The sequence below is a fragment of the Spermophilus citellus genome (genome assembly GCF_964194105.1).
Source record: "Spermophilus citellus genome assembly, chromosome: 1".
Taxonomy (NCBI): Eukaryota; Metazoa; Chordata; class Mammalia; order Rodentia; family Sciuridae; genus Spermophilus; species Spermophilus citellus.
This window is the reverse complement of record NC_138182.1, coordinates 30,011,544-30,036,937: the sequence shown is the minus strand read 5'-3', so window position 1 is coordinate 30,036,937 and position 25,394 is coordinate 30,011,544. Positions and strand designations below refer to the sequence as shown.

At 37.0% G+C, this 25,394-nt stretch overlaps 1 protein-coding gene across 2 annotated transcripts in view; it reads left to right on the top strand.

Moving 5' to 3' along the window:
- The first annotated feature begins 863 nt into the window (after positions 1-863).
- Positions 864-25,394, top strand: part of STARD13 (StAR related lipid transfer domain containing 13) — a 444,473-nt gene continuing 419,942 nt past the window's right edge. The window contains exon 1 of one of the 2 annotated variants that reach the window (XM_081310721.1): positions 864-928. The gene's annotated coding sequence lies outside the window, so the exon portion shown is untranslated. The remainder of the gene's footprint in view (positions 929-25,394) is intronic. The other variant, XM_081310722.1, reaches the window with a different exon arrangement.

The window sequence follows — 25,394 nt, the reverse complement described above, 5'->3', positions numbered from 1 at the left end:
GCTAGTGATATAGCTCAGTGGTAAAACATCTCTGGGTTCAATCCCTGGTACCCACCACCCCCCTGGAAAAGAGTGTATTTTCAAAACATTTGCATGTTTTTAAAATTTATTTGCTTATCTTTTTATTAAATGGATGGATGGATGGATAGATGTACAATTAAAGAAGTTTATGTATATGCACATAAACCAATATTTTTTCCCAGTCTGTGGCTTTCCTTTTCATTTTACTAACAGATTCTTTCCAAAAGCAGACCTTTTAATGTTTACATTGATTAGGTCCAAAGTATTCATATTTCATGTTTAGGGCTTTTTGTGTCTTTTCCAGGCAAATTTTACCTACTTCAAAGTTGTAGAATTGTTCTCTTTCTTTTCTAGAAGATTTATGGTTTGGGTTTTTAGGTTGAGATCCCAATGTTTGTGGACGGTATGGCATATTAGAACTTACATTTTTTAAAAAATCTGTATTACATTTAATTTTCAAGGTGTTCACTGCTAGCTGTTGATTTTTGTATATGTTCTTGTATTCTCAACCTTGCTAAATTCACTTTTAAGTTCTAGTAACATTTTCATAGATTCATTAGGACTTTCTACATAAATAATCATGTAATCTGTGAATAAAGGCAGCTTTATTCAAAGTTTTCTATATTTTTAGTTTTTATTTCTTTTTCTTGCTTTCCTGCAATGTCTGTGACCTCTACTACTTTATGAAATAGAATGATATGAACACAATTCTGTCTTGCCACAATTTTAGGGAGGGGGGGATGTTCAATATCTTATCATTAAGCAAAATGATAACTGCATATTTTTTTAAAGAGAGAGAGAGAGAGAGAGAGGGAATTTTAATATTTATTTTTTTAGTTTTCGGCGGACACAACATCTTTGTTTGTATGTGGTGCTGAGGATCGAACCCAGGCTGCACGCATGCCAGGTGAGCACGCTACCGCTTGAGCCACATCCCCAGCCCATAACTGCACATTTTTTGTTAAATACATTTTATCAGATTAAAGTGCATTTTTAGTCTTAGTTTTTTATTTCTAATCATAAAAGGGCATTGGATATTGTTGGTGCCCTTTTTTTGCCCTTGTTTTCTGATTTTTTTTTCAAATATAAATATGATTTATGTGATTACAAATTACATGATTCTCTTCTCCTGTTATTCTCTTCGTGTGGTAAATAAAAATTTAGATCTAAATATAATCGTACTGATTGCATTCCTGCCTGGAATAAAATTCATTTGTTCAGTATATTATTATTCTTTTCATATGTTATTGGAACATTTTACTTTGTTAATGATTCAGATTTTATTTCTATGCTTATGAGAATTTTTGGTCTTGTTTTAAAGTCTTTTGTCAGGATTTTGTAACAGTGATCTCATGGCCTTATAAATGAATTATGAAGTACTTTCTTTTCCTCTATTTTCTGACAAATTTTATGTAGAATTGGTGGTTTGTTTCCTTAAATGTTTGACAGAAACTTCCATGGAAACCATCTGAGTCTGCAGTTTTCTTAGCTGAAAGATTTTGAATTCTAAATTCAATTCCTTTAATATATTTCATCTTCTCACATTTTAAATTGCTCTTTGAATCTGTTTTGGTAAAAGGAGTGTTTTTTTTTAAAGAAGTCCATTTTATCTAAGTTTTTAAATCTATTGAAATAAATTTTTATCGTTTTTTATTATTCTTGGATATATAACAATTTTTTTTAAAAAAATTTAGTTGTTGATGGACACAATATCTTTATTTATTTATTTTTATGTGGTGCTGAGGATCAAACTCAGTGCCTTGCACATGTGAGGAAGGCACTCTAACACTGAGCTACAGCCCCAGCCCTGACAACATTCTTATTGCTGATATTAATTTATATTGTCTATCTTTGTTTGCTGAGTACTTACCAATTTTATTTTTCTTTAAAAAGTCCCCAATGTTTGGCTTTGTTAATTTCCTTTATTACTAACACATTTTCTACTTAGTTTGACCCTTTTTAAAAAATTTCCTTTCTTCTACTTGGTTTAGATTTAGTTTATCCTTCTTTCTCTAACTTCTCAGGATAGAAGCTTAGCTTCTTGTTATTTTACCCTTTTATTCCAATATAAACATTTAAATTTGTAAATCTCCCTCTGAATACTTCAGCCACATCTCACAAATTTTGGCACCATATGTTTCCATTATCATCTAACTCCAAATATTTTCTAAGATTTCTAATATTTCCCTTATATTTATTCTTTGATTCTAGGTTAATGTGCTTTTAATTTCCAGCTATTTGGGAACATTTTTAAATATTGGTATTATAGTTCATATTTATGTTTTATTACATATGCTGCATTTGTTATATACTATGCTTTATTGATTTATAGATATTTTATTTATTTCAAATTTAATCTTACTCTAAGATATTTGTTGTTGCTTCTGTTTGGCAGTATTGGAGATTGAACCCACATTCTAGGCAAGCACTCTACCCTGAGCTATATCCCAAGCCCTTATCAGGTTAAAATTACTTAAAATACATTAAAGACATGATTTATCTTGGTGAATGCAGAATATACACTTGTAAGGAATATGTTTTCCACATTGTTGGATGTATTATTCTGTAAGTCTCAACAAGGTCATTTGAATTGATAGTATTTTTCAAATTTGCTATATACCCAACTATTTATGTGTATATGTTTATTTGTTGTATAAATTACAAAATGAGTTGTATGATTCTTGTTGACATCATATAGTTGTAACAGTTTTTATCTCAACTCTTCTTCTAATTGGAAAGTCTATCAAATGTATATATAATAATTATTGATATAATTGGGTTCAAATCTATCTTCTTATTACTTGTTTTACATTTGTTCTATTTGTTTTTGTTTATTTGTTTGTTTTTCTCTATTTTCTTGCTTCTGTTCTTTTTTTTTTTTTTGAAAATCAAACATATTTGGTATTCCCTTTTATTTTCTCTATTGCTTTTTTTCTATACCATATCATTTTTAGTGGATAGACTACAAATTATAATACTGTAGTCTTAACTTATAAAAATAAATTCACATTAATTTAAAATTAAGTTAATTCTGTTAATAAAAGTAAAATCTATGTGATGCCACTTTACTTAAGAAAGCATATTTATATTTACCTACTCTATTTTTGGGTTAGGTTATCATATTTTCATATCCATGTTTATGCATATTATAACCCAATTTACTATTTTTAAACAGTCATTTTTAGTAAGAAATTAAGAGATAGAAGATAATGTTTTATAGTTACCTATATACTTGTAATCTCCATTTCTCTTCATTCCTTCCTCTAGGTCCAAATTTCCATCTGCCATTATTTCTTTGCAGGCTAAAGAACTTCTGTTAGTATTTATTTTAAGCAGGTCTGCTGGCAACATATTCTCAGCTGTTGTTTCTCTGAATATCTGTATTTTACCTTCTTTTCAATGTTATCACTGGATGTAAAATCCTAGGATGACATTCCTTTTTCTTTTTTTTTTTTTTAGTTTTTAGAGGTGTAATTTTATTATCTTCTTGTCCATTATTTTTAAGAAAAGGGTACCAGAAATTTATATCACTGTTACTCTCTGTGGAAGCCTCTTTGTACCAATGTAATATTTTCCTGGCTGTTTTCAGTATTTTCCTTATATTCGACTTCCAGCTATTTGCTCTCGTGCATCTAGGTGTCATTTTCTTTGTGTTTATTCTCTGTACTTTATTGAGTTTCTCAAATCTGTAGCTTGATGTTTTCACTAAATTTGAGAAATTTGTGATGACTATTTCTTCATTGTTTCCCCTCCTTTGTTCTACCTCTCTCCTCTCCTTCTAGGATTTATATTACATATATGTGAGGAAGCTAGACAGACTCCTGTGGGTCCCTGAAGTCCTGTTCATGTGTTCCATCATTTTTCTCTTTTTCATGTTGGATAGTTTATATGGATTTGTCTTCATGGATTTTATATGGATTTGTCTTTCTTTTGCAATCTACAATTTGTCTTGAAATCCATTTGACAGATTTTTCTTTTCAAATAACTTTCAGTTTTAGAATTTCCATTTTCAATCATTTTTATTTTCAGTTGATATTCCTTATCTGTTGACTCGTTATTTACACATTTTCCCTTAAGTTCTTGGACATCTTTATATTATGTGGTTTAAAGTTCTAACTTCCTAATCCCAATATCTGGGTAACCTCTAGGTCTCTCTTGACTATCTTTTTCATGTAGAGTAACTGATAGTATATTTGATATTGTGGGTAACACATTATAGCAAGCTTCATTTACAAGGTCTTTTATTAAAAAAGTTATATGTTGCCTGAAAAGCAAGTGGATTATTGAAATCCTCTCTGTCCTGCCAAACTTTGTTCCATTCTTTGTTAGGGCTGCTCTAAATCAGGTGTTTCTTTTGGTCATAAATATACCCCTCAGGTATGCTCTTTGTTCATATGGTGTGGTGTTTTTGAGGTCTGACTAACTAACTGCCTAAGGTTCTCAGAGATGCTTGACATTCTCACTGTGCCAGGATTCTGTCTTCCAGCTTTATAGCAATCACATTCTTTCATGGAATTTCTCCCTCTGAACTCACAGCATAACCCTCAGTCAATGTTCCCCAGGAAACACGCACACTAGGATCCCTGCTCCCCTTGGATCCCACCTTTCCAGTACCTGTTCTGAGAGTTCCAGCTGCTTCAGCAGTCCTGAATTCTGCTCTCAGCTTTCTCAGCAAGAGCACTCTGCACTCCTTGGGTGTTATCTCCCTGTGCTACAACACAGAACAAGCAAGAAGCTCCCAGCAAGAAGCTAAGACAAATATGGGTCTCATCTCATATTTCTGTATCTTAATTTTCTCGGCTATTCGGTGGTTTGAAGTCAGATTTTTTTTTATAGCTTTATAGTATGCCAGAGAACAGATTTGACAGCAGTAACTCTATCATAGCTAGATGCAATTACAGCTTGTATCCTCAATATCTAGCTCACAATAAACAAGCTATCAGTGTAAGGTGAACAGATACGTATGTCAGTGGTTATATAAACAGTTGGATTAGTGAAGGCATGGGTAGAAGAAACTTGATATGTCTTTCCCAACTTTGTTTTTTTTTTCCTCCTTACCACTTCTCACAATCTAATATACAATGCATTTTTATTTATTTTGTTTTGTGTGTGTCACTGCTACTAAAGTATAAGTTTCACAATGACATGGTATAAAGTTTGCTTCATTCACTCAGTGATAGTACTAGAATAGTGACTGACATATACAAAGTACTCAATAAATATTTGTCATTAAAGTTGGTTGATAAGTTTTTTTTTTTTGGGGGGGGTGATACTAGAAATTAAGCCCAGGGCTGCTTAAACACTGAGCAACATCCCCATCCCATTTTTTTTTTAATTTGAGACAGGATCTGGCTACACTGCATAAGGCCCCACTAAATTGCTGAGGCATCATTTTGAATGATAGTGAAGAAATATGGGTAGAAGAAACTTGATGTGTCTTTTTTTATTTAACAAGTGGAATGTTCATTCCAGGCTACACTATTCCTTGTTTGCTGTCATTTCGCATTTACATATGCCAATCTTGCAGCTGCTTAGAAACTTTGCATCCTTGCTTTTTTGCATGGATGGTTTCTTATGTCATTCAGAACTCAATTCAGATGTCCCCATTTCAGTGACATCTTCTCTGATCTAAAATAGAACCTCCTCTATGCTGAGTTTCTATCATTAACACCATACATGATTTTTCTCTACATTATTTTGTCTTTTTCATCAGTGACCCATAAGGTAATTTTTTTTTTTATTTTATAGCTAGGAAATTGAAATTCAGAGGGGTTAAATAAGGATGATTTTCTCAAGTATGGTGTCCTGAAAGCTCCACTCTGTTCTCTGCTTAAGGTCTCCCTAGTTAATTCAAGATTTCAGCCAGGCTGGGTTCTTATCTGGAGGCTCTGGGAAAATAGCTGCTCCTAAGTTTATTTTGATTGTTGGGTGAATGGTGGGATCCAAGGAAATCAAGGATCTGTCCACGTTATCTTACCTCATGTTTTACATATTCACAGTGTTATCTATCTTCCTAGGTGACAAGCTCTATGAGAGCTACAATCTTATAGGGCCTCTGTGAGGTAAAACCCTGCACCTCACTCACTCTTTGGTCTTCAGGGAGCACTCAAAACATCTTTCTGGTTGTAGGCAGAATTCTAAAATGATCTCATGCTCTCCATCCCCTGATGTCACTATTGTGATTATGGTATGCAATATGGCAAAGGGATTTTGCAGATGTAGTTAATGCTACTAATTGATTGGGTTAAAGAAAGGTAGATTATATGTCTGAGTTGTACCTAGACACTTGAGTCATTTCTAAGTGGAGAGTTTTCTCTGAATGTCAACAAAGAAGAAAATCAAAGTGATGAGAAACATGAAAAGGATCTGTTGCTCCAAAATCCTTCAATGTGAATATGGGAGTCATGTGCAGGGATGAGAGAATAGCCTCTCTGGCAGCAGCAACGGAATGAAGACCTCAGTTCTCCAGTTGCAACATATTGCATTCACCCAACGATCAAAATAAACTTAGGAGCAGCTATTTCCCCAGAGCTTCCAGATACAAACCCAACCTGACTGCAACCTTGGTTTAAACTGTGAAACCTTAAACAAAGAACACAGTGAAGCCTTCACAGCCTCCTGAACTATAGGACAGTGAGATAAAAACTAGATATCATTTTTATTTGGATTTATTTTTATTATGCATTATAATCATAAAAAAGGAGAATTTATTGTGATATGTTCACATATGCACATGATGTAGTTTGGTTAATTTCATTCTGCTGTTTCTCCCCTTTCCCATTCCTCCTCCCACCCCCTTATTTCCTTCCCTCTCATAAACTGTTCTCTCTTCTATTTTCATGAGATTCTTCTCAGCCTTTTTAAAAATTTTTCTTATTTCTCTCTGGCTTCCATATATAAGAGAAAACATTCAACCCTTGACTTTCTGTACCTGGCTTATTTCACTCAGCCTGATTTTCTCTAGTTTCAGGCAATAAATGGACATTATTTTAAGCTGCTAAATTTGCAACGATTTGTTATGCAGCATGTTGTGGTTTGAATGTGTCCTCCAAAAGCTCAGGTGTTGAAAATGTGACCCTTAAATTTGTATATTAATGATATTTGAAGGTGGAATCTTTGGGAGACAAAGAGAACCAGATAAGATTCTGAGAGTGGGTTCCCAGGTTGGCATTTGTAAGAAGAGGAAAAGAACCCTGAGCTAGCATACTTGCATTCGTGCCACATGATGCCTTCTGCCATATTATGTTGCAGCGAGAAGACCCTCATCAAATGCTGGAGCCATGTTTTTGGACTTTTCTGCTTCTAAAACTATGAGTTAAATAAACCTCTATTCTTTGTACATTACTCAGTCTTGGGTATTTGGTTATGGCAACAAAAAATAGACATACCAATAGGAAACTAACAATCATTCAATACTGGTGCCTTCAGCCACCTCACAGCCTCTGTCAATCTCAGTGATGTCTCTGCCTCCTCCTTTACAGAGGTGACAGAGGACTCAGGTTTGTAATCCATTGACATGTGAGTTTGTCACAGGTATTGGACTACAGTCCCAGTTTACTTTCTGGCTGCGAGAGAGGCTCCCTCTGCTAGAAATGTCCCTTAACAATCCCACATCTACAAAGGACCATGGTATCTATGTTGACCTATACTTTGCTCACCTTTAGGGAAGAGATATTTTTACTGAAGGCTTGTTGTCTTTCTGGTTGTTTTCAACACAGCATCCCCACTTTGCCAGAACATTGCTTGCTCTTCTACTGCCTGTTTATCCTCACATCAACATCTTCTGTCCTATCAACTGTTTCCTCTGTCTGAAAGTAAAATCTAACGAACCACCACATAATTCTTATTTATTTATTTTTTTACTTATATTGGGGATCTAACCCATGGACCTTTACAACTGAGCTACATCCCAGCCCTTTTTCACTTTTTTTTATTTTGAGCCAGGGTCTCATTAAGTTGCTGAGGCTGACTTTGAATTTATGATCCTCCTATCTCAGCCTCCCAAGTCACTAGGATTACAGGCATATATCACTGCACCCAGCCTTAATTTATTTTTTTGAACAAAATTAATGTGTTCATAATGGTGCCACGCTCTTGAACTTCCTGCCTGAAATCTAAAACATGCAAAAGAATATACCAAAAAATAGAGTAAACTTTATCTAAAATGCCACATGGATCTCTTCTTTGAAGGTGACCATTTTGTATCTATATATCCTTCCAGATATAATGTGTGTGTGTGTGTGTGTGTGTGCGCGCGCGCGCGCTTGTGTGGATATGTAATTACATACACACACACATACACACATACACACGTCTCGCCCATGTCCCATGCATGTGGTGGAAATGGGGTTCCCCTCAGTGGAATGGGCTGGCTTAGAAATAAAAGCTAAGAAAAATAAAACAACGAGAAAAAAAACCCCACAGAATACAGAGAGTAGTTTCAAAAGCAGGGAAAGGACCCCGGTAAGCTGATCAGATGGATCAAGCTTCTAGACTATGGCAAAATGGATCCCGCACCTACTTTGTTTATATGGAAGGACTTCCATAGAATGTTCTTAACCAAAAAAGATTAAAGGTGGGCTGTTCAGTTCCTAACAGGTTACACCCATCTCTGGAGCTACTAAGTGGGATCTTCCTAGCAGAGCAGAGATAGAGATCATGTGCACAGGGCAATCTATTACCCTGGGAGAGCCACAGATAGTTCCCAAGGCCAAAGCTAAATCTGCCTGGCTTCAGGTCAAGAGAAGATCCTCATGTATTTCACGGATGGCTTCCTGCACGCATGCACATACCTTTGTTTTACCCCGAAATCTTACATTCTAGTTCACACTGACTTTAGTTTCTTAGAAGTCACCAATATTTTTGTATGTTATATTTCCATTATTTCCAGGTTCTTTCAAAAATTCTCACTATTCTTAATTTCCATGAAGTCACTGACATTCTTGAAATGACACCATCATCATGCCACCTGGGTTTTCTACAGTTCCACATAATTAACATAACATTACAATGTCCAGTGGTCTCTTGATTCCCAGAGGTAATCTGCTCCTCATCTTCTGCTTCCTATCCTCTCAGTGTTCTGGCTCCAGGGCTCTGGTTTTGTGGACTTCCACTGTCTGGCCACTCAACTCACGTGGAAGACTGCCAAACTCCTTTTAAGATAGCTCAAATTGATCAACCAAATTTTAGGTCTTCATTTCAGCAGCTCTTTAGGTATTTCTTCCCAATATTCCACAACTCTATTTAAAGTAAGATTTCTGTAGTTGAATCCCACTTTGGCTTTTTAAGGGAAGAGGAGAGGGAGACCTTGACAGGAGCTATCCTGTGGCATTCCTGGGGATGTACGCTTTCCACTTAGGCTCCATCCTTGGGTTTATAGATAATCCTTCCCTTTCTCCCCTCCCTCACAGACACCCAGTCACTAGATGCCATTGACTCTCGGTTTGTAATCTCTTCTTGCTACCCTTACACTAAATCATGCCTACATAAATCATCTTAAATATTCTCAATGCCTCTATCCCTTCCCCTAACCTTTCTGTAGCATTATATTTTCTAAGATAATTTTTACTTCCTGTTCAAAAATCTTAAATTCTTTCCCTTTGCTTATGTTTATAAAATTAAAAAATAAATATTATTTTGCTTGTCATTCAAATTCAAAATAATCTGGCTCCAAGTTCAAAATAATCTGGTTCCAACACACTTTTTTTTAAATTTAATTTAATTTTATTTTTGGTATTGAGGATTGAACCCAGGGCCTCACACAAGCATTCTGTACACTGGGCCACATCCCTAGGCCCCCCAGCTCTACAATACACATCTCTGAGCTTCATTTCCTACACAACTCTTCATTCTTCTTGCCCTTAAATGAGACATTTCCCTGCTCATACCATCCTATTTCTGTGCCTTGGTCACAATATAATGACTTACCACACCAACAGAAGCCCCTCAACTTTCTGAAACATTCACACTTTTTGGAAAAGCCCCTCAACTTTCTGAAACATTCACACTTTTTGGAAATCTAGCAATTCAAAGCTAAGTTAAATGCCCCTTCATTTATTAAGTATTTTCTGATATTATCTCTCTGTGATGCAGATTAATGGCTTATATACAAGGAGGAGGAGACCCAACCACACAGCACCTAATGTATGCTAAGCAATGTTCCAGGCACAGGTATTTCATTTAATCTTCATCAGCATTACAATATCATTGTGTTAACTCAAGTCACACAATCAAGGGATCAACTTGGTAAACTAAATTGAAGAACAAAAGGAAAGTAAACAAAAACCCAGAAAGACTAGGGTCAACTACAAAAAAAGGACTCAGTTCCTATTGCTCTCTTTTGAACCAAGCTAATGGTGCTGATAGCACTGTGTGGGTTGGACTTACTGAGGAAGTGCCTGTCTCCACATCTAGAGCCACCCTTCCTTAGGGTTACTTGTCACTCAGGCCTCAACTGAAACATCCTTTCCTCCCAGAACTTTTCCTAACCTGTCCTTTCTCCCAGACCCACATGAGGTCCTCTTGTTATGCACCCTTATTGTCCTTTACACTTTTCCTGTATAGCATTTTCATAATTAAAGAATACTCCTCTAGTTATATCCTTTGTTTCTTATTAATATCCAGGTAATTATTTATTTAGTTACTGAAGGATGATCACATTGAAGAGCAGAAACCATATATTTTTTTTTTCTTCTTCACAAGGGTATCTTCTGTGTCTGGCAGTGTGTGGCTCACGGTGGACATTAATGTAAATATTTGCTGAGAGAGTAAAAAATTATCCAAATGCCTAGGACAGTGCTTACCTGGTATCTCATAGACTTTCCCTATAGCTTGTCTCCCTGATTGCTAAACTATTTCTTCTATGCTCAATTAATGAGGGATGGATAGATGAATAGATGGAAAATTCTCCAAACCCTCTCACTATACATTTCTGAGACTAGCATCCAGAGAATGGTACATATTATTTTCTAATATCCTCTTGGTGCTGACTGTTAAGACTACCTACTGTCCCTACAGATCTCACCTTAGGCTGAGATTATGAGGGAGGGTCTTTCTATATCTTTCTTCAGACCTAACCTTCTCCCTCCCATCCTCCCTTCCCATCTCTCTGTCTTCCTTTTTAAATCTCATGTTTATCATCATTCTTTTATTTATTTTATCATTCTTTCTTTTATTATCTCTCATTCTCTTTTATTCACTCTCTTTCTCTTTTTCTTTCCTTTCTGCTTTTCTCTCTCTCTCCCTCCTTCCCTCCCTTTCTTCCCCCACCTCCCCTTCCTTCCTTCCTTTCATTATCTTCTTAAAGCAATCTAACTCTGGAATGTGTTTTTAATATGCTTGGCGTGGCTTCCACTACAGAGCTAAGTATGTTCAATAATACAATGCAACATAAATAATACAAATAATGATGGTACTACATTGTTAACATTAAGCTGATTCATTTAAGGACTGGCAGCAGCAAGAATTGTTTCAAAGAAATTAAACACGGGAAGATAATATAGATATGCAGTAATTATTAGTTGGTCTGAACAGTACTTACAACTGGTGAGTAATTTTTTTTCCCACAGAGATTTTTCCATCTGAGAGTGAACCCAAACCACATTGAAAGGCCCCTTTGTTTGGGTGCAGTGTGAAGCAGTTGGAATGGTACCTCGATGTCATGATGGTATCTTTAATGCTGTGGATTTACACAGCACAAGGCTTCGAAGAAGCCTCCTTGTATTGTTATTTTAAAGACAGATTTGTGCCAAGGATCTGTTACTCTGCAGAGCATGCCAGATGGTTACCCTGGAAAGTTTCTTCTCAGAAACAGGTGGGTGTTCCTCTCACTATCCAGCCCAAAGGCACAACAGGGCTTTGCCGTGACTCTTAACTATTCTGGGAGCCATCCTTAACAGAGAGGCATTTTTCTGACAATGGGGAGTATTTTTCTTTTATTGGTGCCAAGAACATAGTAAGTAGTCAAAGATACCACGTATTGATCTTTTAACTTAAAAAATCCATACCTCCGGCTCAGTTTTCCTCTAAACACCAGATCTCTCACCCTCTTACCATCTTCTCTTATATCTCTGCTACATAACAGCCAAAGTAGATCCAGCGATTGTTTTATGTCCATAATTTCTGTCCCAACATTTGCCCTAGGCCAAGTCAACCCTCTGCCCCAAATCTTCCTCTTCTCTGTAAATGGCACCACCAGCTACCAAATTGTTGAAAACAAAACCACAGCGGTTCTCGTGGATTACTGATGTTCCACAACATCCTGTTTAATCCACTAGTTGGATTCAACTGGATTTGTCAGTTGATTCTACCTTCAGACTTTAGCATTACTCTCTCATTGATTCTTGGAAGGTAGTCCAAGTTAGGGTCCTCTTTTAGCCTAACTGGCCTCTCTTCTCATACTCTTATCCTTAAAAGTTCACTCTGCACCTAGCAGCCTAAGCAGATCCTACAATGTCAGCCAGATCTGTTCACTCCCCTGACAGAATATTATAAATATTACCAAAAAAATTTATAATAAAATTCTCCCGACCATATTTCCCCATGTGATCTATGCTCTTCTAAGGAGAACCCAGCTGCTACCCTTTTCCCATTCACTTACGACCCTCCCCACCCCACAGTCTTGCCTTTGACCCTCCAACACACTAAATGAACACCAGCTCATGAGCTTGGTGCTTGCTGGCCCTTTCGTTTAAAATGTATATCCTCAAGATCTGCTTGGGACATCCCCCTTCTTTTCTTTCAGGTCACAGATCAAATACTACCTCCTCAGATTGCCTGACCTCCTCAGCCCTCAGTCACATGACTGTTTTATTTTTTCCAGAGCACTTGAGTTTATCTAAAATTATGACTGGCTCACTTGTATTGATTGCCTAGCTCCATCCCTAGTATGTATCCTCCTTGAGCTTGGAGATCTTGTCAGTCACCGTAGCATCTCCCAAATGTAGAAGCATGTGCCCACAGCATCAGTGCCAGGGGACACTTGTTGACCAGATGGCTGGTTGAAAAATGCAAGAGAGGCCAGCATTTGTCTCCATGGGACCAGGCATCCTTCTGAATCCTGAGATTCTGAACATTCACAGAGCAATATTTGGGTGGTCTAAGCCACAGACAGCATGAAAGAATCTAATTCCTGTTTTCAAAAAAAAAAATAAAATAAAATAAAACAGAAAATATATCCATAGAAATAAGGTGCTTTTAGGCAGCATTTGAATCCCACCGGGGCATTGATTTTCAAGCAGTTAGGATGCCTCAGGTTCCAGCTCAGAAAGATGAAACCTCTGGCAATGGGGTAGCCTGATTTGGCTGAAACAGCTTTGTTTTAATCTGTTTTATTTTTAAAAAGTTTGGCATCCACAAAAAGGGATGTCTGAAAAATGGAATTCTACCACTGAAAAATAATACAGCTGGGTATGTGTATGTGCATTTAAAAATCACCTTCTGAACATCCAAAAATAGAGGGTAGATGTATTTCTTCTCTCTCTTCTCTTCTTGCCTTACAGTCCCACTGTTGCTGTCCTAGTTTGCATCCCTGTTCCATAGTTTAGGCCCTAAGACTATCATCAAGATCTTCTGACTCTTTTTTCTTTCTGATGATCCCATTTTTACTCTGCTGCTAAATCAGCATTACACCCTGGAAGCATAATTCTAAACTTGTCACTCCCCACCTCCTCCTATGCCCTCAGCACTCACTGCACACACAGCCTGGGGTGTAAGGACTTCTGGTATCTCATTCCTCAACAGCTCTGCAGCCCACAACCCTCCAGACCAGCTGCACTGGTGTTCCCTTGAAGTTCACCCAGGTCTGAAGTTCTTCCTTCTTGGTGCATGGGTGGGCCATAAGCCATGCCTGTTGCTGATTCACCCTTCAACTTGAACTTGCCCTGCCGCTGCTGCCTTCAGCCTCCCTATTCCTTACTCCTACCTTAGTGCTCCACCAGAAGATCTTCTCAACTCTTTGCACTCCTATTGTGACACTGATCATGCCACTTTCTCCTTTGAACTGTCATAGCTTCAGCCTGCACTTGTGGAGATATGACTTGAAGCAGAGGGTCAGTTTCAGGTCCCCCCTTTAACTGTCAATATTATTGGTGTAAGCTCAGACTCATCCTCTTTCAGCCTCATCTACCTTACCTATAAAATATACAGTCATCCCTCAGTGAAGGATTAGTTGTAGGGACTTCCAGTGATACCAAAACCTGTGGATGTTCAAGTCTCTTAGATAAAACAGTATAGTATTTGCATACACCCTACATACATCTTCCCAAATACTTTAAATGACTTCTGGATTACTTACAGTAGCCAATGCAATGCAAAGGTCACATAAATAGTTACTATACTATATTGTTGAACAATAACTAAGGGGGGGGAAGGGCTGTACACATTCAATATAGTTTTTTCCAAATAGTTTTGACCCACAGTTGGTTGAATCTATGGATATGGAGTCCAAGGACACAGAAGACTGACATTAGTTTTACTCCTATTGTTGCTTGAGGGCAAAGATCATTCCGTTCATCATGGCACCTAATCCATAGCCCCTGTGCATACTAATGTCTAGCAGAGCCTGTTCATTTCAGAAATAATTTTGAGAAAAAGAGAAAGTACCCTGTTTTAGTCACCTTTGCATGACCATAACAAAATGCCCAAAGCAATTAACTTATAAAGAGAAAATGTTTATTTAGATCACAATTTAGAGATTCTTGTCCAAGATTAGGCAGCATCATCACTTTGGGCCACTGAGTAGTACAGCACATTATGGTGGGAGCACATGTGGGAAGAAATCTTTTATATCACAAGCAAGGAAGCTGATAGAGATGGAGAGGCTGCGTCCCACAATCCCTTTCTCAAGGGCATGCCCCTGAGGATCTCCCATAAGACTCCACTACTTAAAGGTCCACAACAACTCCAAATATGACCATTCTGGAGTCCACTACTTAATATATGGACCTTTGAAGGACATTCAAACTCATACAGACTCATTCTGACCCAAACTTAATATCGCAACTGTAACTCTGAGTTGCTCAGAAGAATGTTTTCTGACCTGGAGGGGGGAAAATTCATGAAGAGCTAGCAGGCTACCTATTAACTATTGTTATTTGCATAACAGATTGCTTGGGAGTGGGTTGAGCCTCTGACAGGGCAGCTATGAAAATTGGGAAAGCCCCAGATCTTATTCAGGACTGAGCAGTCCTTCCCCCAGTAGATTATAGTCCTCTGACATTTTCTACTATTCATTAACAGATCTTTGGGCCATCCAAAATTTGTATAGGGCCCCTGAGCACTTTGAGAAAGAACTTTAATGAGGTTTGAATTGAGACTGTACAGTTTTTGTCTGATGGCCAGGGAGGATATGCATTTTCCTAGAAATGGGATAGACAGGAGGAAAGAGCACCAGCTCTCTGAAGAGATGCTTCATGGGGAGGTCTTAAGGGTGGTCTTGTTTCTGCACCAAGGCTTGCATGGCACAGAGAATAGGTAATTCAGGAGAAACTGCCTCACTTTCTCTTTCCCATCTTGAATATTGGGTCACCAAGTCTAGATGATCAGATTGTGCATTGACCAAAACCACACAAAGGAAAGCATCTTTTTAAATTTATACATTTTTTTCCCAATTTTTGTGACACAAGAAAGTCAAAGTTTATAAGGAAGGTGGACTTTTCTAACTTCTTCCAGGGCTCTGTTTGGGCTAGGGGAGACCCTGGGAGGGCACCTATAGTAGAAAAAATTATTCTATTAAGATTTTTTTTTTTTTTTTTTTTTGCTAATGGGGATTGAACTGAGGGGTGTTTAACCACTGAGCCACAGCCTCAGTCCCTTTTAATTTTTTATTTTGATATGGGGTTTAAGTTGCTTAAGGCCTTACTAAGTTGCTGAAGCTGGTCTCAAACTTGGGATCCTCCTTCCTCAACCTATCAAGTCCCTGGGATTACAAGCATGTGCCACCACTCCCAGCTTACTATTAAGATCTTAATAGCTATAGTTTTGTATATCTCTGCCAGAGTTGATTTCAAGAAGTAGAAGAAGTTTGCATATTGGTCACAGAGGAGAAAAGTCAGGAACCTAGTGGTCTGGAAGTTATTGATAGAGGCTTAGAGGGAGAAGAGTAAATCAGAAGCAAGATCAGTGGGGTCAGTGGAAGTTCCCAGTGCAGGACAATGGGCCTGCTACTCCACCCTCAGAGAAGGTGTGCACTGCCACTATTACAGCACAAGAGTCATCAAACCATCTCTGTTTCTTCTTACCATCTAAACTGCCCCAAACTCTTTTAAGGGTAAATATTGTATATTAGTCATATTCATCCCCTGAACTCCTAGTACAGGACTAGTGTACATTTATTCACTAAACCTAATTGACTGACTGATTGATACCTATAGGTTTTTTAAGTTTTATGCCAGAGGCTTCATATATCCCATTTGCTTTCCTTCTCTTTGTGTTTTCTTCCCAGGCTTGGGGACTTTCCCAAGGAGATGATAATATAAACCTTTACTCTGCACAAGTTAGAAAATTTTATCATGTCAGGAACACCAGCATGGAAGCTATATCCTCCCCCCAATATTCCAGCCCTTCCTCCATGTCCAGGTTCTCCTATGCCCCAAAAGGCAGGACACTGATTGAGTCAGTGAAGTTTTCATTTCAAGCCCGCTGGGCTCTATGAAGAATTGCATTTGACTCTGGGCATGGATTCAAAGTCTTTCTGAATAAATGACCTGCTTTTCTAGCTGTCAAAATGCAGACTTCATTGGCACTCTTATAATAACTCTAATTCAAATTTATGTGCCAGAAACGGAACTTCTGCCTCTCAGATTCAACAAGGCCTTTAGACCATGGTTCTCTTGCACAATGTGGGCCTGCTATTAGAGCAACTAAGGGTGTGTGTAGTGTATTCAAATAATGTGGTATAAAGAACAGGAGGTCTGAAAGTGTAGCAGAGAGTTGGAGAACTGACTCCCATAAGTCTAGGGTACTAAAAATACCTTTTCTGTTCAAATGGTGCAAAGAATTTTATCGACATTTTTGCTTCAGTGGGATTTCTTTACATTTTCCTGGTAACCAGAAACGGGTTTCACAATTTGTGTCTCATTTGGCTCCTTTTTTGAAGAGTGAGGGAAAGCTTGCTGTTCTTTCAGTGAGCCCAGAACAGTGGAGCAAGGAGCACTCAGCAGAGTGGATGCCTGCCAGAAGCTAGTCCTGCCAAACCAAACAGGAATCAGTGTGGACAATGGGAAGATTATGTGGTGGAAAATGGATACTCAGAATTAAGGCAGGAAAGCCACGTCAATTATATTTAGCAGCAGTGTCTTTCCTCCAGGTTACAAACTTGTCCCTCTAAGAGTTCTGAGGATGTTGCTGTTTCACTGAAAGCGGGCCCACAAAAGGTCAAAGGGTAGAGTTGAAACAAAATGCTTTTTCTTTTATAACTTCCTACATGTCTTGATATCTGGCCACCACAGTGTCCTTTCATTCACAATGGTCACAAGCCAGCCTGAATGACTCCTTCCAGCGCTGCCCAAAGAGGAGGAGGATGGAGACTGTGCAGTCATGAACAGAGGGACCATCTATCTGGTCACCCTCTCTCTGGAGCTCTTATGTAATGATGCTGGATGGATATACAGATAAATTCTGTCCCTGTTTCCATCTTGACTTGCAAGGAAAGAAAAACAAAAACAAAACAAACACACACACACCTGGACTTCCCCAGCAGGACCACCCACACTTCAATGAGTACCCCATGGGGTGAACTCTCCATGACTTCTCCTAGTGGCCACAGGATGACCTCTGCATGGTCACTGTTCAAGTTGAAGGTCAAGTGGCTATGGCCCACTGCCAGACAATACTCAGCCATGGCCAAATTCCCTGGGGAAATATAGGAAATTGGCACAGAATCAGGAGGCAGCTAGTGGCTCAGAGTAATCACAGAGGTAGGTACAGGGCTGTGCCCCCATTCCTTGTGTGAATGACTGACTCCATGACTTTTCTTTTTTTACATGCAAAGTAAAATGAGTCATTTAACTTTTAACAATGAGACAGTCAAACATACAACAAATAATACAACATCATCAAGCTGTTTAGACATTATTATTGGAAACAGAGCTTGTGTTTTTTTCATAAGGAAATAAAACCTTGAAGTTCCAGTAAATCTCTTTCTTCATCATTCTTCTCCACAGGAAGAACTTTCTTAAGTTGGCATGTGTCGTTTCTACATGATTTTTCATACTTTACCATGGATGATTTTATTCAAATATGTGTTTATGCACATATGGATATGCTCATGCATGATTTTTAAATTTACATAAAAAATATTTTTAACTATCTTTTTACAATTTACTTTTTGCACTTCACCTGCCATGTTTGAAATTTATCAATGTGAATATTGATTAATGTAGATTAAAGATTATTTAATATTCTTCTAAATAAAATAAGAATTCTTTAAACTCAGTATCCTATTCAGAGGTATGCATTTTTCTCCAACTTTACCAAATTTTAAACTTTACCAAGTACAATACTTGCAAATGCTCTCCAAGAAAGTCGTACTAATTTTTAAGCCTACCAGCAATGCCTGACATTTTCACCAAAACTTGGTATCATCAGATTAATTATCTTTTGCTGGTTCAATGGTTTCAAAGTCTAACAAAGTAGCATATTTTTAGATGCTATTTTTCATCTGGACTTCTTTCTTTTTAAATTGCCTGTTCTTATTCTCTGCCTAAATTTCTATTTGTAGGGATTTTTTTAAAATAAATTTGGTAGTTTTCCCCCAGTCTATGACTTTCCTTTTCACTTTGTTTATGCTGTCTTTCAATTTTTAACATAGTTAAATTTACTGCTAATATACTTAAGTTTACTTTTTAATGTAGTTTAATTTATTAATTTTTTTCTCCATTTTGTGATTTTTAGAAAAAAAATTTTCATTGGTGCTGTATTCTGAAGACTCCTCCATGCTTTAGTACAAAAGAATTTTTTTTTTTTTTTAATTTCAGTCTTTAACCTACCTGAGAATGTGAACTTCTGAGTCTTGAAATAGGGATTTACTTGCATCTGTTTCCCATGAGGATAATCAATTATCCCACACCATCTGTTGAAGAGCCTGCCCTCTTCCCACTGATTTATGACACTGCCTGTCATATTCCATGTTTCCTTATGTTCGTGGATCTGTTTCTAGGTTTTCTCATTGATCTATTTTTTCTCTCTCTGAACCATTACCTTACTTTTTAAATTATGATAATTTTATAGTTTTATTATAAATAAATTTTCTCTTTTCCCTTCTCTAATTTTCTTTCTTCTGGATTTTCTTGACTCTTATTGGCCAAAATACCTTATAGTTCTGTAGATATGAAGTCCAGCATTGGAGTTACTGGGCTAACATGGAGGAGTTAGTAGGGCTGGTCCTGGCAGGAGTCTGGGGAAGAACCCAGGTCCTCGGTCTTCTCCAGCTTCCAGAGGCCCTCTGCACAATGATCACTCAGACTTCTCATAGACTTCTAAGGACTATTTTGATTGCATTGGGCCTACTTGGGTAATCTAGATTGATCTTCTTATTCAAGGTCTGATCATTGGTAACACTTATTCCATTTGCTACCTTAATTCCCCTTTACTGTGTAACCTAATGTAGTCCCAGATTCCAGGAAATAGGATATGGGATATTTCCATCCTTTTACCTATTACCACTAGTGTTTCCTTTTGGTTTATGAATGTTTTTAAATGTCCAAAATATGCAAAATTTGGGGTCAATTTTGGTTGATTTTAAATTGTATAGCATCTGAAGTCAGAGAATATATTCTGTATTGTTTCTTTGGTATATGACTAATTTTTTAAATGACTAATTACATTGGCAATTATTATCAGTGGCCCATTTGTGTTTGAATAGAATATACACCCTTCAAAAATTTGCTACATCATTCTATATTTTTCTATGAGATCCACATTATTATGTTATTAAACCTCATATATAGTTATGATGTTTTTTTGTTTTCTTGATCTATGAATTAGCTTAAATCTTTATGATTATGTATGATCAATACACATTATGATTGTGTATAGTCCATTTCTCCATGTAATTCTGTCAATTTCTGCTTTGAATGTTGGAATTCTATTTTATAAGGGCCTAGAATTTTTAAATTGTTATATGCTCCTAGTGAATTACCCCCTGAAGTATTACATATTGATGCTCTATATCTCTAATAGTGCCTTTTCATTTAACTTTCATCTGATAGTTTTTGCTTTATTAGTTTTCTGTCCTTTACATTCAACTTATTTGTCTTAGTTTTTAATCCTTTACCTTCAACTTATTTGTGTTCTAAGTGAGTTTTGTGTAATTAACATGGCAAAATGTATTAAAATTCAATTTTAATATCTTTCGTAACTGGTGAGGCACTGGGTTCAAACTGTTTATAATTAGTATAAATCTGAATATATTGAGATATATTTTCCATTTTAGTTTATGCTTTTTCTACTTGTAAATTATTTTTTAGCTTCATGATTCTGCCCAATAATTGATCACTCGTGTTCTCTATAGTCTTTACAATAAGATCTTTATAATTTTGTTTTCTTCCATTTAATTATAAGTTATATTCATATTTCTACATTGGGGTGCCAGAATTAAAATATAAGCACACATTCTCAACAATTTATTAATAGCTAAGGACTCTACCTTCCTCTTGAACAAAATAAGCATAAAGCATCAAGAAACTCAAGAAACTTTAAATTCTTTTTTTTTTTTTTTAGTTGTTGATGGGCCTTTAGTTCATTTATTTATTTATATGCAGAGCTGAGAATCAAACTCAGTGCCTCACACATGCTAAGTCACAACCCCAGCCCTAAATTCTTTTTTTTAGTTACCTTTATTTTGTTTATTTAGTTTTTTTATGTGGTGCTGGGGATCAAACCCAGTGCCTCACAAATGTTAGGCAAACGCTCTGCCACTGAGCCACAACCCCAGACCCCTAAATTCTTTATCTTCAATTTTTCCTTCACCTTTTTGTATGATACTATTATAATCTCTTTTCAGAAGTACGCTTTATTTAGTTCTACAGTGCCTGCGCCACTCATTATTACTAGTATTGAAGTCAATTTACTCAGGTATTCACTAACATTTTGTCTAGTAAATTTTTCTTGCATCTTATGCATTCTGGATTTTATTTATTTGTTGGTTTGTTTATTTATTTATGTTACCAGGGATTGAACCCAGGGGCATATAACCACTGAACCACATCTCTAGCTATTTTTGTTGTTGTTTTATTTTGAGACAGGTTCTCACTCAGTTGCTTAGGGCCTCTAAATTGCTGAGACTGGTTTTGAACTTGAGCCTCAGCCTCTTGAGTCACTGGGATTTCAGGCATGCGCCACATCAGCTGGCCTGATTTTCTATTTTTTTTTAAGTATAAATTTGGCATTTAACTTGAATGAAGGACTCAACTGGATATATATTTTATATGTTATATATAAAGCATATATATATATATGCTTATCACTTATCATGTCTAGATATTTATTGTTATCATAGTCAGCACACATTTTATTATGTGAATATGAGAATTTATGAGTTTCCTAAATTTTCAAAAATTTCAAACTCTTTTCTCTTTGACTGTTTCCCATCTCTCAGTATCAGTATCATTTCTTTTTTTCTGTTCCTTTTAGACACATATTGGTGATGTTTGTTCCATCCTCCATGCCTCTAAACCCCTGTGTTTCTCAGTAATCCATTCTGTGTAATACAATATATTCAGATATATTTTGCCATTCACAGATTCTCTCTTCAATTCTGACTTTGTTATTTAATCTGCTGATTTAATTTTTTCGTTTAATGGATATTTTTTCTCAAAATTGTACTTGGTAATTATTTAATCTGCTGTTTTAATTTGCCTAATTTTAAGATTTCTTATTCTTTTCATGTTTTTTAAAAAATATCTTGGGGTTGTGGCTCAGTGGTAGAGCGCTTGCCTAAGCATACATGGGGCACTGAGTTCGATCCTCAGCACCACATAAAAATAAAATAAAGATATTGTGTCCACCTAAAACTAAAAAGTAAATTTTAAAAAATATCTTTAAGTTCTTAAAAAAATCTTTATTTTGTAATGTACCAGAATTTTGTGTTAGGAGTTTTAGGAACTCTAAATATGCTATTTATTTGTCTCCTAACTTCTTTTATTGGTGGATCACTTCTTCCTAAAAGTTTGAAATTTTGGATCGGGAATCACACAGAACACACAGGTCTGAGTCTAGAGGAAAACAATTTAGTGAGATTTAAACTATGGTACTCTATAGTTTAAAAAATGACTTCCAGGTATTTCAGATCTCAGCATCTTCAGAAAAAAAGATCATAAATACATGTATACCAGCTGAGGTTCACCCTCTCCAGGAGCTGTTGGGCTTTGTTGACTCTTGGGCATGGTCTGGTCATGGAGAACTAGATCAGGTTTAGAGGAAGAACCAGGTAAAACAGGATGAGAAGCGACAGGAAGCGTGGGATAGTGGAAAGAGGTTTAGAGTCAGAAGCCCTTGTTTAATCCCCAGGCTTGGTATTTATAAGCTGCCTGACTCTTGGCAAGTCATTTCTCAGAGATTCAGTTTTCTTTTGTGTCAGATTAGGTCAATGATTTTCAAACTCTTTTTTTTTTTTAAACCCACCCAACTCCCTTCTGCCCCCATGAAATATTTTCTTCAAAGGGAGCCTAACATTCAAGCAGATCAAAGAGGGGTTACTTTGGTTGAAGGGCAGGAGGGATATTACCCTCTGCCTCCCACCCTCTCCCACCCACAGGAGGCCCCTGAGGCTCTTCCACAATGCCCCTAGGGCTGCCACCATTTGCCACTACTAGATTTACCTGGTAAGGGTTTGAAGTGAGCCTTCACTGAGTTGGCATCGAGCCAAACAGCCAATAATGAATTGGTCAAAGTGGTTACATTAAACATGGTTTCCATGAGGACTAAACGTGCCTTTCAGGTTTCCTAGCAACAGAAATCAAGGTCTGCTGACCGCATCAGGGAGAAAAAGATTGCTTTTTGAAACATGAGGGGGGAAAATGGTTAATTGAGTTGAACCCTTATACTCTTTTGTGATGCAACAATATAAATGATCATTGGGGGCTGACAATTATTCTGTCTCTCCATGTCCCGTCTTCTATCATCTGAGCTGCACATGTCACTCACTTACCAGGAGAAGCCTAGTAGAATTCTGACTGAATTGAAAATGAAAGGTACTAGCAACATTTTTCTTTCTTCAATCCAAGTTTGGCCCAAAAGAGAAAAGGTGAAAGGGAAAATGATAACATGAACCTTCCCCCTTCTGTTCCATGGGACTTGAAGGAAGATATTCAGACACAAGCTTTGAAATATTCTGGGTCTCTCTATCTGTTCTATAAAATGAACATCATCTCCCCATTTTATACATTAGAAAAATGTATAAGAGCCTAAGTGTCTCATCAAAGGTCATATGCCTATTAAATGGCATAGCCAGGAGAAATCAGACATTTTATTAAATGATAATAATAATTTTTATTCAAATATTAAGTGGTATTTTTGCTAGTCACTGTGTACTGCTTCTTTAAACTTTGTTACTCTTGACCTAAATTCCTCCTTCAGATGGCCTTCTTGTGGAAAATGGTTATTGTTGGCAGGCTCTGGAATTTATGCTTAATGGTCCATAGTGCCTTCCAAGAGCTTAATGAGGAGACTAGAACCAATCACCTCACCTAAGCTCCTGAGGATGAAGTTTTTATTTATTAATAAAGAAATCTATAAACACTGTTATTAAGTAACTAATAAAAATAGAGGTGGCAAAGAAAAATACAGCTTAATCATCTTTTTGTGTGGGTCTTTTAAGGGCATTGCTGAGATCCTCAAACTGCTCGTTCGATTTCAAGCTAAGAGTTTGAGGTATTCTTCTGAATTCTCTGAACTCCATAAAGAAAAGGACCTAGTTCTAGTGCCACAAGTATAAATAGTGCAGAGGGAGTTCATGAAACATGTGAAAGGTTTTAAGGCTGGGATGCCATGTTACCTTAATTTCTGCTTTTCAAATAAATTCATGAGGACAGAAATAGGCTCTGTTTGTGTCGGGACACTAGAAATAAAACCAGGTACAACAGGGTCCAGATGCGGCTGTTTCTTAAAGGAAATTGGAAAAGAAACTACTGGGTGCCTTTTTAAAATTGAAATTCCTACAATTGTAAGTTCCCCTTATAGATTTCACACCCAGAAAGATTCTTACATCATGGCAAACCAGGAATATTCCTCAGTGTTTTATCAAGGAGAGAAATACATCCAGCTCCTTTGCCATACTTCCAGAATTTCTGTCTGAAAGTTTTGTTATGGGGTATGTTTTATTCTCTTTCATTGCTGTGATCAAAGCACCTGACAAGAACAATTCTAGAGGAGGAGAACTTTATTTGGTACACACAGTTTCAGAGGGCTCAGCCCACAGATAGCTGCCTCCATTGTTCTGAGCCTGAGCTATGGGAGAATATCATGGCAGAAAGGTGGGGAGGAAGAAAACATCTCAGGACACAGCAATCATAAAGCAGAACAGAGTTCTCACCAGGGACAAAATATATACCCCAAAGGCGTGGCCCCCAATTACCTACCTCTTCCAGCCACACCCTACCTGCCTATAGTGACCACCTTTTTAATCCCTATCAGTGGATTCATCCACTGATTAAGTTGTAACTCTCATAATCTAATCATTTTGCCTCCAAATGTTCTTGCATTGTCTCACACATCAGCTTTTGGGAGACACCACCTATCCAGACTGTAACAGCATATATTAGGAGCAAAGATATTCGTCTTGAAGCTCTTCATTTCAAGTGAAGTTTTTTGTTTTGTTTTTGGTGTGTGTGTGTGTGTGTGTGTGTGTGGTGTTAGGTAACAAGTCAATTTTAAAAATCAGCAAAGTGTCCCATTGATGTCTCTACTTAGATTAGACTGAGAAAACACCAGTTATATTCATATCAAACAGGGGAAGTTTCTAATGGAAATTATGACAAAGTTAAAACTACTTCCATATCACATGATACCACAACTGTTTCTACACTTGAGGATTTTGGTCACTTGAGTGAGTGACCGATACACAGGCAAATAATTATAATAAAATATTGGGCTAATGAGAAGATAAATGAACAAAGAGACATGAAGATAATTAGATGGGACTAAAATAATTTGAGATGGAGTCTAAGAGCACAGTCATGAGATCTTTCCTTACAGACATTTGAGAACAGTTTTAATCTGAATTTTGCCCTTGTCTCTCTTTTAATGGATGTCCCTAGGGAACATTCACAAACATCAAACCAGACTGTCTTCTTATGGTGTAATAGTTCCAGGGAGGACTAAGTTCCAATGGGGCCTTATAAATAGGTTAAAATGTTCAAATCTCTGGGAGTAGAAGT